The 15,235-nt window shown below is 52.1% G+C and overlaps 1 protein-coding gene across 1 annotated transcript in view; it reads left to right on the top strand.

Moving 5' to 3' along the window:
• The first annotated feature begins 10,909 nt into the window (after positions 1 to 10,909).
• cracr2b (calcium release activated channel regulator 2B) overlaps positions 10,910 to 15,235 on the top strand; it is a 175,504-nt gene continuing 171,178 nt past the window's right edge. The window contains 1 exon segment of the mRNA XM_038807477.1: positions 10,910 to 10,974. The gene's annotated coding sequence lies outside the window, so the exon portion shown is untranslated.

Below are 15,235 nucleotides of genomic sequence, written 5' to 3'. Positions count from 1 at the left end.
GATTATAGTGCCGGACAAGCAACCCCGATGTCGGTGTTCAAATCCCGTCATGATGTGTTGTGAAAATAAAATCAATAAACCTGACACATTTTTGTGAAAATCCAATTGATTGATTAATGTTATTCGGGAAAGACGCCTCTAACTCCAGTCCAATCCTACACCATGTGACTGACGTTGAAGCCAACAAAAGGTGGTCAATAAACACTGCATTGTCTGGGTTGCAAGAACAAATAGCAATTTGTACAAAAGAAAAGTGCTGAGTCACCTGCAACCATATTGATGGCAAATCAATTGTTCCTCAGATGCTTCCATGAGATGTTTGTAAGATTAAAATGGCTGCATCAGTCTGGGATTTTAAAATCTCCACAATATTCAATATCTTTAATGCTTGTGCAAGAGTGTCATAAAAGAAACCTTGGGCTCTATTTAATTTATTCTTTTAAATTAATTTAGAGTACCCGATTATTTTTTTTCCAATTAAGGGGCAATTTGGCATGGGCAATTTGGCATGGCCAATTCACCAACCCTGCACATCTTTGCGTTGTGAGGGTGAGACCCACGCGAACACTGGTAGAATGTGCAAACCCCACACGGACAGTGACAGGGGGCCAGGATTGAACCTGGGTCCTCGGTGCTGTGAAGCAGCAGTGCTAACCACTGCGTCACCATGCTGCCCCAGCTCTATTTCATTTATATCTGGAGTGAGCTAGGGAGCTCACGAGTGAAAGATAATGAGGTGATTTATAATCAGTGTCATGAATGACATTTTAAAATAAAAAGTGCCCTACCCCGCCTCCCCTAGTTCCTATGTATTTGGTTTAGAAATTTAAATAATGTGGAGGAGAGCCAAGATAAGATGCTCATAAGTTAACTATCACCAAACCATTGCATTTTGGGTGCACTATTGCTCCAAGGGCCGCAGTGATTCAAGGAGAACGCTCACCACCACTACTTTGAAAGGGCAATAACTGTGGGCTTGGCAGTGTTGGCATCTGCCTCCCAAGAACAATTAATGAAAATAAATTGTTTCATGAATCGCAGACTTGAGTTTTCTGATGAACATATTCTGACCTGGTTTTCCTCACAAAATAGTTTTTAAAAAAAGAAAATGACTTGTGTTAGCAAGGTAGGACACAGCTGATTCAAGTTTCTTGAGTGAAGAAGAACAAAAATAGCCATTATGAATCTTAGTTAATATGCAGCATGTACAATAGCTGAATTTCAGGCAGATGTGAGTACAATGCTGATATGCATTTTGTTTTATATGATGTGTGTGTGCCCATGTGTGACTTTGTTCAATGGTTTTGTTATAGATTTTTGAGTGACTGAATGATTTTAATGGCCTCTGCACACTGGGAGATTTTTATCTGTTAAGCAAGAGCGTAGCCAGGGAAAGGGTTGGCCCACTGAAGGGCAGGGGAGGGAATCTATGTGTGGAGCCAGAGGAAATGGGTAAGGTACTAAATGAATACTTTGCATCAGTGTTCACCAAAGAGAAGGAATTGGTGGATGTTGAGTCTGGAGAAGGGTGTGTAGATAACCTGGGTCACATTGAGATCCAAAAAGATGAGATGGTGGGCGTTATGAAAAATATTAAGTTGGATAAGTCCCAGGGCCTGATGGGATCTACCCCAGAATACTGAAGAAGGCAAGAGAGGAAATTGCTGAGACCTGGACAGATATCTTTGGATCCTCACTGTCTTCAGGTGATGTCCCGAAGGACTGGTGAATAGCCAATGTTGTTCCTTGTTTAAGACGGGTAGCAAGGATAATCCAGGGAACTACGGGCCGGTCGTCCGTGGTAGGGAAATTACTGGAGAGAATTCTTCGAGACGGGATCTACTCCCATTTGGAAGCAAGGGGTCGTATTAGTGAGAGTCAGCACGGTTTTGTGAAGGGGAGGTTGTGTCTCACTAACTTGATAGAGTTTTTCGAGGAGGTCACAAAGATGATTGATGCAGATAGGGCAGTGGATGTTATCCATATGGACTTCAGTAAGGCCTTTGACAAGGTCCCTCATAGCAGACTGGTACAAAAGGTGAAGTCACACGGGATCAGAGGTGAGCTGGCAAGGTGGACACAGAACTGGCTAGGTCATAGAAGGCAGAGAGTAGCAATGGAAGAGTGCTTTTCTGATTGGAGGACTGTCACTAGTGGTGTTCTGCAGGGATCAGTGCTGGAACCTTTGCTGTTCGTGGTATGTATAAATGATTTGGAGGAAAATGTAACTGGTCTGATTAGTAAGTTTGCGGATGACACAAAGGTTGGTAGAATTACGGATAGCGATGAGGACTGTCAGAGGATGCAGCACGATTTAGATCGTTTGGAGACTTGGGCGGAGAGATGGCAGATAGAGTTTAATCCGGACAAATGTTAGGTAATGCATTTTGGAAGGTCTAATACAGGTAGGGAATATACAGTGAATGGTAGAACCCTCAAGAGTATTGACAGTCGGGCAGCACGGTGGCACAGTGGTTAGCATTGCTGCCTACGGTGCTGAGGACCTGGGTTCGAATCCCGGCCCTGGGTCACTGTCTGTGAGGAGTTTGCACATTCTCCCCGTGTCTGCGTGGGTTTTCGCCCCCACAACCGAAAGATGTGCAGGTTAGATGGATTGGCCACGTTAAATTGCCCCTTAATTGGAAAAAATAATTGGGCACTCTAAATTTATTTTAAAATTTTTTTTAAAAACAAGAGTATTGACAGTCAGAAAGATCTAGGTATGCAGGTCCACGGGTCACTGAAAGGGGCAACACAGGTAGAGAAGGTAGTCAAGAAGGCATATGGCATGCTTGCCTTAATTGGCCGGGGCATTGAGTATAAGAATTGGTAAGTCATGTTGCAGCTGTATAGAACCTTAATTAGGCCACACTCGGAGTATAGTGTTCAATTCTGGTGCCGCCCTACCAGAAGGATGTGGAGGCTTCAGAGAGGGTGCAGAAGATATTTACCAGGATGTTGCCTGGTATGGAGGGCATTAGCTATGAGAAACGGTTGAATAAACTTGGTTTGCTCTCACTGGAACAATGGAGGTTCGGGGCAACCTGATAGAGGTCTTCAAAATTATGAGGGGCATAGACAGAGTGGATATTCAGAGACTTTTTCCCAGGGTAGAGGGGTCAATTACTAGGGGGCATAGGTTTAAGGTGCGAGGGGCAAGGTTTATAGGAGATGTACGAGGCAAGTTTTTTTACACAGAGGGGGGTGCCTGGAACTCGCTGCCGGAAGCAGGGACGATAGTGATATTTAAGGGGCATCTTGATAAATACATGAATAGGATGGGAATAGAGGGATACGGACCCCGGAAGTGTAGAAGATTTTAGTTTAGACGGGCAGCATGTCAGCTCAGGCTTGGAGGGCCGAAGGGCCTGTTCCTGTGCTGTATTTTTCTTTGTTCTTTGTTATTTTGACATATTAATTTCCTAACTTAAATATCACTTTTCCTAAATATTTTCACAGGTTGACCATAAAAGAGTGCCTCCGATAGGATGGTAGTTGGATTATCAACCTGTTCATTTCTATTAATAGCATCAGGAAATGTTTCTTGATGTGGTGTTTAATGATTATTTCAAAATTAATCTTTCCCCATGTCCCTGTGTTGACTCCTATAGTTCTTTCATTCACTCAGGCTTGATTTGAGCATTTTTGGCAGCACTTGACTCTTCCTCAAAGGCATTAGCCAAAACTGGATTATCATCTTTATAAGGGAAGGGCAAGACAGCACAGTGACGCAGTGGGTTAGCCCTGTTGCCTCACGGCGCCGAGGTCCCAGGTTCGATCCCGGCTCTGGGTCACTGTCCGTGTGGAGTTTGCACATTCTCCCCGTGTTTGCATGGGTTTTGCCCCCACAACCCAAAGATGTGCAGGCTAGGTGGATTGGCCATGCTAAATTGCCCCTTAATTGGAAAAAATAAGGGAAGGGCAAAATGAAGTATCAAAGGGATGGAAATGGAGTTTCAGTGCTTATACACTAACGATTTGCATGTTGGTCTACTCCCAGGAACAGTTTTTTTAAATATAATTTTTATTGGAATTTTTTACAGAAAATATAAAACATAACGACAAACAATGAAATGCAACAAAATAACCCATAATAACTGTGACACCCCCAGACCGTATCGACGCATGTATCACATCCCCCCAACCCCAATGAACAACAAAAGAACTTAAAAATATATTAAAATTAAATAAACAAACAAATAGTCATTGTCTGCCCCCTCCCCTCCCCCTTTTCCCTCCCCTTCCCCCCTCCCCCCGGGTTGCTGCTGCTACTGTCCCTGTACCCTATCGTTGAGCCAGAAAGTCGAGAAAAGGCTGCCACCGCCTAAAGAACCCTTGTACTGACCCTCTCAGGGCGAATTTGACCTTCTCTAGCTTAATGAAACCCGCCATGTCATTGATCCAGATCTCCACGCTTGGGGGCCTCGCATCCTTCCATTGTAGCAAGATCCTTCGCCGGGCTACTAGGGACGCAAAGGCCAGCACACCGGCCTCTTTCGCCTCCTGCACTCCCGGCTCCACCCCAACCCCAAAAATCGCGAGTCCCCATCCTGGCTTGACCCTGGATCCCACCACCCTCGACACCGTCCTCGCCACCCCCTTCCAGAACTCCTCCAGTGCCGGGCATGCCCAGAACATATGGGCATGGTTCGCTGGACTCCCCGAGCACCTGACACACCTGTCTTCACCCCCAAAGAACCTACTCATCCTCGTCCCAGTCATGTGGGCCCGGTGCAGCACCTTGAATTGGATGAGGCTAAGCCGCGCACACGAGGAGGAAGAATTAACCCTCTCTAGGGCATCAGCCCATGTCCCGTCTTCGATCTGTTCCCCCAGTTCCCCCTCCCACTTAGCTTTCAGCTCCTCTACTGACGCCTCCTCCGCCTCCTGCATAACCTTGTAGATATCAGATATCTTCCCCTCTCCGACCCAGACCCCCGAAAGCACCCTGTCGATCACCCCCCTCGCGGGAAGCGAAGGGAATCCCTCCACCTGCCGCCTAGCAAATGCCTTTACCTGCAGATACCTGAACATGTTCCCCGGGGGAGCCCAAATTTCTCCTACAACTCCCCCAGACTCGCAAACCTCCCATCAATAAGCAGGTCCCTCAGCTGTCTGATGCCCGCTCTGTGCCAACCCTGAAATCCCCCATCAATGTTCCCCGGGACGAACCTATGGTTCCCCCTTAATGGAGCCTCCATCGAGCCCCCCACTTCTCCCCTATGTCGCCTCCACTGCCCCCAAATCTTGAGGGTAGCCGCCACCACCGGACTCGTGGTATACCTCATAGGAGGGAGCGGCCACGCCGCCGTTACCAAGGCCCCCAGGCTTGTATCCCCACAGGACGCCCTCTCCATCCGTTTCCATGCTGCCCCCTCCCCCTCCATCACCCACTTACGCACCATCGACACGTTGGCCGCCCAGTAATACCCCGAGAGATTGGGTAACGCTAGCCCCCCCCATCTCTGTCCCGCTCCAAGAAGACCCTCTTCACCCTCGGGTTCCCATGCGCCCAAACAAAGCTCATGATGCTGCTAGTCACCCTTCTAAAAAAGGCCCTAGGGATAAAGATGGGCAAACACTGAAAAAGGAACAAGGACCTTGGGAGAACCGTCATTTTGACGGACTGCACTCTACCCGCCAATGATAGCGGCACCATGTCCCACCTTTTAAATTCCTCCTCCATCTGCTCCACCAGCCTGGTAAAATTAAGCTTATGGAGAGTCCCCCAACTCCTGGCCACCTGCACCCCCAGGTATCTGAAACTCTTCACTGCCCTCTTAAATGGGAGTCTCCCAATTCCCTCCTCCTGATCGCCCAGGTGTACTACAAATACCTCACTCTTGCCTAAATTTAACTTCTAGCCCGAGAAGCCCCCAAATTCCGCTAACAGCCCCATCACCCCCGGCGTTCCCCCCTCTGGATCCGCCACATACAACAGCAGGTCGTCTGCATACAGCGATACCCGATGTTCCTCCCCACCCCGCACCAGACCCCTCCATCTCCCTGACTCCCTCAACGCCATAGCCAAAGGTTCAATCGCCAGTGCAAAGAACAAGGGGGACAGGGGGCACCCCTGCCTGGTCCCACGGTAGAACCTAAAGTACTCCGATCTCCTTCCATTGGTAACTACACTTGCCATCGGAGCCGCGTAGAGCAGCCTCACCCATTTGATGAATCCCTCCCCGAATCCGAACCGCTCCAGCACCTCCCACAGGTACCCCCACTCAACTCTATCAAACGCTTTCTCCGCATCCAGCGCCACCACTATCTCAGCCTCCCCCTCCACTGCCGGCATCATAATAACATTTAGCAGTCTCCGCACATTTGTATTGAGCTGCCGTCCCTTGACAAATCCTGTCTGATCCTCGTGTATCACCCCTGGCACACAGTCCTCTATCCTGGTGGCCAGGATCTTCGCCAGCAACTTAGCGTCAACATTGAGGAGCGAGATAGGCCTGTATGATCCACACTGCAAGGGGTCCTTATCCCGCTTCAGGATCAGAGAGATCAGTGCCCGCGACATCGTCGGGGGCAAAGCCCCCCCCCCCCCCCCTCCCCATGCCTCATTGAAGGCTCGCACCAACAGGGGGCCCACCAGATCCGCATACTTTTTATAAAATTCCACCGGGAACCCGTCTGGCCCCGGCGCCTTACCTGACGGCATTTGTCCAATCCCCCTGACTAGCTCCTCCAACTCTATCGGCACCCCCAGCCCCTCTACCAGCTCCTCTTGAACCCTTGGGAAACATAGCCTGTTCATGAAGCTCTCCATCCCCCCTCTCCCCATTGGAGGTTCTGACCGGTACAGTTCCTTGTAGAAGTCCCTAAAGACCCCATTTACTTCTGTCCCCTTCTGCACTACATTCCCACCCCTATCTGTCACTCCACCAATTTCCCTAGCCGCATCCCGCCTGCGGAGCTGATGCACCAACATCCTGCTCGCCTTCTCCCCATACTCATATACCGCGCCCTGCGACCTCCTCCACTGTGTCTCAGCCTTTCTGGTGGTCAACAAGTCAAATTTGGCCTGCAAACTACGCCGTTCCCCCAGCAACCCCTCCTCCGGTGCCTCCGCGTATCTCCTGTCCACATCCAGGAGCTCCCTCACCAGTCTCTCCCTCTCCTTCCTCTCCCTCCTTTCCCTATGGGCCCGGATGGAGATCAGCTCCCCCCGGATCACTGCTTTCAGAGCCTCCCAGACCATCCCCACCCGGACCTCCCCCGTGTCGTTGGTATCCAGATACCCCTCAATACTTTCCCGGACCCTCCTACACACCTCCTCATCAGCCAGCATCCCCACATCCAGGCGCCAGAGCGGGCGCTGGTCCCGCGCCTCCCCCATCTCCAGATCAACCCAGTGCAGAGCATGGTCTGAAATCGCTATGGCCGAATACTCTGCATCCTGCACCTTCGGGATCAATCCCCTGCTCAGGATGAAAAAATCTATTCGGGAATAGACCCTATGGACATGGGAGAAAAAGGAATACTCCCGCGCCCTCGGCCTCCCAAACCTCCAGGGATCCACCCCTCCCATCTGGTCCATAAACCCCCTCAGCACTCTGGCCGCCGCCGGTCTCCTACCCGTCCTTGAACTGGAACGGTCCAGTGGGGGATCCAGCACTGTGTTAAAGTCTCCCCCCATGATCAAGCCCCCTGCCTCCAGGTCCGGAATGCGGCCCAACAAGCGCCTCATGAAGCCGGCATCATCCCAATTCGGGGCATATACATTAACCAGCACCATCTTCTCTCCCTGCAGCCTACTCTTCACCATAATATATCTGCCCTCCTTGTCCGACACCACCTCAGCCGCCTCGAACGCCACCCTCTTCCCCACCAGAATCGCCACCGCCCGGTTCTTCGTGTCCAATCCTGAGTGAAAAACCTGCCCCACCCCTTCCTCAGACGAACCTTCAAGTGGGTCTCCTGGAGCATAGCCACGTCCGCCTTCAGCCCCTTCAGATGAGAAAATACCCTAGTTCTCTTAACCGGCCCATTCAGCCCCCTCACGTTCCAGGTAATCAGCTGGATCAGAGGGCAACCCGCTCCCCTCCCCCGCCGGCTAGCCATAGCTTATCGACTGCTCGCCCCAGGCCAGCTCGCCCCGCCTGACCCGTTCCCCATGGCGATAACGCCTCTCCTCTACCCCCCCGGCCCACACCAGCTCCTTCCTAGCCATTCCAGCAGCAACCCGGTATCCCCCCCACCCTCCCAGGCTAGGACCCCTCCTAGCCGCGAAGTACCCTCCATGGTACTTCCGTGAGTCAGCTGACTTCTGCTGACCCGGCAACTCCCGCCAAAACCCATCTCCTCCCGGCATGGGGTCATCCCCCTCTTGCCACACCTCCTTGGCACTGCTTCAGCGGGGGAAAGAAAACCAATGAAGGCCACGCCCCCACCTCCAGCTCCGCCCCCCCGCCCCGCAGCGCGGACATCCAGAGGAAAGCCCGCGCTTTCACACTGCCACACCCCACCCTTCTGACGCAGCTCCTCAAAATCCAGTTTCACCCAAACCCCCAGCCCCGTACAGAAGAGAACATATAAAGCACATACCCCCAACGTTCCCCACACCCATACCCAACAGACAAACCCACCCGGAAACAGAGCAAAAAGAAAACCAGCATAAAAATAACACCTGTCAAAATTGAAGAACAGCAACAGCGAAAACAGCAACGGCCATAGTGTGTCCCCAGACCCTAGTTCGAGTCCAGCTTCTCCGCCTGTACAAAGGTCCACGCCTCCTCCGTGGACTCGAAGTAGTGGTGCCGGTCCTTATATGTCACCCACAGACGCGCAGGCTGCAGCATTCCAAATCTGACCAGCTTGGCATGCAGCACCACCTTCGTCCGGTTGAACCCGGCCCGCCGCTTTGCCACCTCCGCACTCCAGTCCTGGTAGATTCGCACCACTGAATTCTCCCACTTGCTGCTCTTCTCTTTCTTGGCCCAGCGCAGCGCACACTCCCGGTCACTAAATCGATGGAACCGCACCAGCACCGCCCGCGGGGGTTGATTTGCCTTAGGCCTCCTGGCCAGCACTCTGTGAGCTCCCTCAAGCTCCAGGGGCAAATGGAAGGACCCCGCTCCCATCAACGAGCTCAACATCGTGGTCACGTACGACGGGAGATCCGGCCCCTCCGCCAGGCCCAGGATCCTCAAATTCTTTCGCCTCGTGCGAACGTCCAGCTCCTCCAAGCGGTCTTGCCACTTCTTGTCAAGTGCCTCGTGCAACTCCACTTTCCCCACGAGGACCACGGCCTCCTCCTCCCGCTCAGCGGCCTGCCGCTGCAAATCCTGAATGGCCACCTCCTGGGCTGTCTGGGTCTCAAGCAGCCTGTTGGTAGTCGCATTCAGGGAGTCCAGCAACTCAGCCTTCAGCTCCGCAAAACAGCGCAGAAGAGAGGCTTGCTGCTCGTGCGCCCACTTCCACCAGTCCTCGGGTGTTCCGCCGGCCGCCATTTTGTCTTTCTTCCCCTGCTTTTCTTGGGGAGCTGCTGCAGCTTTTTCCTTTGCCCCACTCCGGGTGAGCACCATAAATTATGGGGAATGCTCCTCTAGACACCTTCCCCCACTGGGATTCGTCGGGACAGCGTCGACTGCTGCTAGAATTCAGCTTTCATAAAGGCCCTCAAGTCAGCTTGAGACCTATAAGCTGGCCCTTCCCCCGCCTGCCTGCTTGCAGAGGCTTTTGTTTGCTGCTGCTTCCGCCCAATCTTGCACTGTTTCTGAGGGTCTGATAACCAAGAAACATCCTATTCCTGGGGGAAAGTACTCCTCGAACCTTCACCTACGCCTTTTCATCGAAATTCCAACCCATGCCGCCCAAAAAATAGCTCTTTTCTGCAACCTTAGGCAGGAGCTGTCTCTGTGTGCACACTCACTCCATGCTGCACACCGGAAGTCCCCTCCCAGGAACAGTTAGGTGACACTGTTCTCACTTCGACCACGGGCTTCATTCTCCGTTCTGGGGACTATCTGGTGTAAAGACGGTGGCGTTTTACACCAGGAAAACTGCTGCAAAATGGCCACTGATTCCCTGTTCCCGAGGGGGGTGGCTGCTAGCAGCCAGGCAGCGTAGAACCCCTAGCTCTTGCTGCCGATACGGCCTGGAGAGTTACCGGGTCCGTGGCCGTGCGTGCGCATGGCCTGAAGCGGCCGTGCCGTGCTTCATGGCAGATGCTGTTCGCCGACATGGCCCGCAAAATAGTTCCCCCCCTTCGGCCGGCTCACGTGCCCCGGACCACCCCAACACACTGCCCCCAGCACCGAATAAAGCCCTTACTGACTGTGGATCATCCCTCCCCAGACTGTGGCGGCGCTGGACTGAGTCCACAGCCACCACGCTGGGTTTGCAGCTGCCATGGAGTTCCCAACGGGTGAGAGCACACACAATCCATGCCGTTGGGAACTCAGCCGGTTGGGGACGGAGCATCACGGGGCGGTCCTCAACCAACGCTCGGAGGCCGTGGATACGCCACTTTTCAGGTGGTGGATCATCGCGCCCCCGATTTCGGTTTCATGGGGGATTCTCCGCCCCATCGCCGAATGCAATTTTGGCATCGGGGATCGGAGTCTCCAGCCCCACAACTTTAATTGAAGTGACTTTACGAAGTCAGAGTTAGGTTCCTTTGGACTTTTCTTCATCAAAAAATCAATTTACAATTTAAAATACTGTACCATGTATATGCAGCACTGTGATAGCTTAAATAACTTGGGGGAAAAAAATACACCATTAAATATTAAAAAAAATACAATAAAAATTACGGGTGCACCTATAAGTACTTTATAAATTGACCAGGGTCCATCTAGTGACAGAAGGTTGGTTGGTGCAAGTAGCAGCTGAAATCCTGGGACTACCTGCAACCACCAAACTCTGCCACAAGGTGGAGACCAGGACTTAAGTGTGAGTTCCGGAACAGAGCCAGCAGTGGAACCAGAAACTGGGTGCCACTGAAGAAAGACCCCGAGGATTAAGGTAAGAACAGAGGCTGGTGTGATGATATGGACACAGGCATATCTATGTATAACTGTACGTAGTTGCACCAATGTACATATCTGTGTATATAACAGTACCAGTGCACATAGCCACTGATCAATACATGTAATGACAGTTATGACCTCAGGCCAGGAGGTGGAACCAGACACCCATAGAGACATATATATATGTACCGGGGGGGTGGACAAGACAGGGGCACTTGGTAGGACAGACAATGGGACAGTCACATCTCTCCTTAGCTTCAGAGTAACGTAGACATAAGTGTTTGTACATAGAATTGCATAGTTACCGTTCTGCGTGTCAAGAATAAATACTTATTACATGTGAGCCTTTATGATCAGGGAAACCATAGAACACAACAGCTGGGAGAGGCGGGAGAAAGCGGGACTGAGGGTGAAGGCGGAAGCACTGTGGGAAAAGTCACGTGAGCAGGCGGGCCACAGAAGCAGTCTGTGTCAAAAGATATTAAATTGAAACTGGCAATATTGAACAGATATATTGATACTATTAAGGATGTTAAAATGCAACCAGTTTAAATGAGTCAACGTTAAACGGGGACTTCCTGTGTCGGGGTCTTTCTTCAGTGGCACCCAGTTTCTGGTTCCACTGCGGGCTCTGTTCCGGAACTCACACTTAAGTCCTGGTCTCCACCTTGTGGCAGAATAGCCTGCGTTTCAGTCAATGATGAAGCCAAGATGTTGCTGTTGACCCAGAAAGGTAAGTCTCACTTGGAGAAGTAGGATCGCACGGGGGAGTATTTTACATCTGTCATTGTGCAGTCAGGGCCTATGCAAGAGTATTTGGCAAACCTTCAGCCTGACTCTTTCCACAACCCATGACAATTCACTTTTAAAAATGAATTCAGGAATTCTGTAATCTCTGTCAGCCCCACTCTCACAACCACTAAAAATGGTTACCCTCACAGGTAGTTGTTATCAATGGCCTGCCCTCGCTCAGGCCTTGCTCTCATTGACACCTGTGCCACCAGAAGGTCACCCAAGAGATTTCTGGTGGGTTGAAAACTCTCAACGCTGAGGTAAGTGGCATTTGAAAAAAAAATATTTTTATTAAGGCATTTGTATAAACACTAAACAACCCAACACAAGGGTAAGAACAGACAGAAACCTCATAACAAATAAATATCTACCCGAACGACCCAAACTCCCTGCTGTTCCCCTCCACCCATCCGGCCTTCCCCATTTTAACCACTTTATCTTCTGCCCCCCCCCCCCCCCCCCCCCCCCCCCCCATGATGACACCTCATTTTCTTTGAAGAAGTTGATGAACGGCTTCCATCTCCGGGTAACAACATTAACTGACTCTCTTAAGCCGAACTTAATTTTCTCCAGTCTCAGGAACTCCGCCAGGTCGCTCACCCACACCCCCGGCTTTGGCAGAGCAGAGTCCCTCCACTCCAGCAAAATCCGTCTCCAGGCTACCAGGGAAGCAAAGGCCAAAACGTCGGCCTCTCTCACCCCCTGGACTCCCGGGTCTGTCACTGTCCCCACACCTGTAGGGCAGCCACCACTACCGGGCTACCGGGCTACTGGCCGGCGAGAGGCGTCGTCAACAAAGCCCTAAACTTGTGCCCCTGCAAGAAGCCGCCTCCATCCGCTCCCATACTGACACCTCCCCCACTACCCACTGCCTAACCATGGCTATATTCGCTGCCCAGTAAAAGTTCTCCAGGCCAGCCCACCCCCTGCCCCCACCCCAGACCCCGGTTCCAACAGCACCTTCTTTACCCAAAGAGACTTTCCCGCCCACTCAAACCCCGAGATCAAAGCTTTAACCTTTTTGAAAAATGATTTTGGGATGAAGTTCGGGAGGTTCAGAAAAACAAATAAGAGCCTCGGGAGTAGCATCATTTTTACTGACAGCAACCCCCCCCCCCCCCCCCCCCCCCCCCCCTCAGTGATAGTGGGAGCTCATCCCACCTCTTGAAATCCTCCCTAATCTGTTCCACCAAACGCTAGATTCAATTTGCGTAGTTGTTCCCATCCCTGCACCACCTGGATGGCCTAATATATATAGCTCACCCTCACCACCCTGAATGGCAGCTCGCCAAACCTCCTCTCCTGCCCTCTGGCCTCAATCGGGAAGCCTTCACTCTTTCCCAAGTTCCCCAGAAAACTGGCCAAACTCCGAGAATATTCAAATTCCCCCAATGCCTCCCAAAGGGTCCGAGATATAAAGGAACAGGTCGTCCGCATTTTGCGAGACACTATGCTCCACCCCACACTATCTGTCTCCAACTCCTTGATGCTCTAAGCGCCATTGCCAGTGTCTACTATTGCCAAGGCAAAGAACAAGGGGGACAGTGGGCCTTGTCCCATGGTGTAGCCTGAACTACCCCAAACCTACCCGATTTATCCGTACACTCGCTACCGGCGCCCTATACAACAAACGGACCCAGTCCACAAACCCCTGCCCAAACCCGAACCGTCCCAATACTTTGCACAAATACTCCCACTCCACCCGATCAAACGCCTTCTCCGTATCCATTGCGACCGCCACCTCCACATCCTGTCCCTTCGGGAGCATCATTATCACATTCGGTAATTTCCTGACATTCGCTGACAGATTCCTCCCCTTTACAAACCCCAGCTGTCTTCCCCTATCACCCCCAGCACACAGTCCTCAATCTGCAAGGTCCATGTCTTTGCCAGTAGTGTGGCGTCTCAATTTAACAACAATATCTGGTGATAGGATCCACACTTCTCTGGGTCTTTTTCCTCCTTTAATATTAGGGATATGGAAGCCTGTGATAATGTAGGGGGGAATTCCCCCTTATCCCTTGCCTCACTGAATGCCCTTACCAGCAGGAGCCCCAGACCTCCGGAAAATGTTTTATAAAATTCTACAGGGATCCCATCCAGGCCTGGGGCCTTCCCTGCCTGCATCGCCCCCATACCCTCTATAACCTCCACCAGTTCAAAGGAGGCCCCCAGCCCCTCCACCTGGCCCACCTCCACCTTGGGGAACTCCAAACCATCTAGGAATCCCCCCATTCCCACGTCCCCCCCTCCTCCCCACCACCACCCTCCCGGGCCGGGGTCTCCGTTTCTTTTAAAACTCCTCAAAAGCACCATTCACCCCACCGGGTGCAGTTTCACTCTTCACCTCACGCCCTTCACTTTTCTGATCTCCCTTGTCACCTCCTGCTTCCGACGTTGGTGAGCCAGCATCCTACTTGACTTCTCCCCGTACTCGTACACAGGCCCTCTGGCCCGCCGCAACTGGCCCTTCATAAGTGCCCCACTGCCTTCCCTGTGGACACCAACCCAAACTCCATCTGAAGCTTCTGCCACCCCTTCAACAACCCAGGCTCCAGGGCCTTCGAGTACCTCTTGTCTACCCGCGGAATCTCATCCACCAGCCTTGCCATCTCTGCCCGCTCCTCCTTCTCCCTATGCATCTGGATCATATCAACCACACCCCCCCTTGCCCCCGCTGACCACTGCCTTAAGGGCCTCCCATAGTGTGGTGTCTAAAACCTCACCCGCATCGTTCATTTGCACATACCCCCGGATGTCGGCCCACACCCGCTCTCACACCTTGTTCACTAGCAACCGAGGTCCAGCCTCCACTGCATACGCTGCTTCACCCCCCCCCCCCCCGCCAAAACTCCGGTCCACTTGTAAGTCCACCCAATGTGGCAGGTGGTCAGAGACCACAATCGCCAAGTACCCCGAGTCAACCACCCCCGCCAACAGCATCTTGTTCACCACAAAATAATTGATACTCGAATATACCCTGTGCATATGGGAGAAGGAGAATTCCTTCGCCTTCGGCCTCCCAAACCTCCACGGGTTCACCCCCACGCGCCCCCCCCCCCCCCCCCTCCCATGCGCTCCATGGATCCCTTCAGTTTCTTCATCACAGCTAACACCCTCCCCGACAGCGGGCTCGACTGGTCCAGACCTGGTTCAACGACCATGTTAAAGTACCCCCACCCCATAATCAACCGGTGTGAGTCCAGGTCTGGGATATTCCCCAGCACCCGCCCCTTGAAAACAACAACATCCCAGTTTGGGACATAGACGTTCACCAAGATCACTGGCTTCCAGCTTCCCCCTCACCATCACAAACCTTCCTCCCAAATCTGCAACTACATTCCCCATCTCAAACGCCACCCGCTTGCTTATCAGCACCGCCACCCCCCGTCTTTGTACCTAATCCTGAATGAAAGACTTGCCCCACCCACCCTTTCCTTAGCCTAGTCTGGTCCCTGACCTCT

This window comes from Scyliorhinus canicula, chromosome 9 (assembly GCF_902713615.1).
Source record: "Scyliorhinus canicula chromosome 9, sScyCan1.1, whole genome shotgun sequence".
Taxonomy (NCBI): Eukaryota; Metazoa; Chordata; class Chondrichthyes; order Carcharhiniformes; family Scyliorhinidae; genus Scyliorhinus; species Scyliorhinus canicula.
This window is presented reverse-complemented; position numbering and strand designations above follow the sequence as displayed.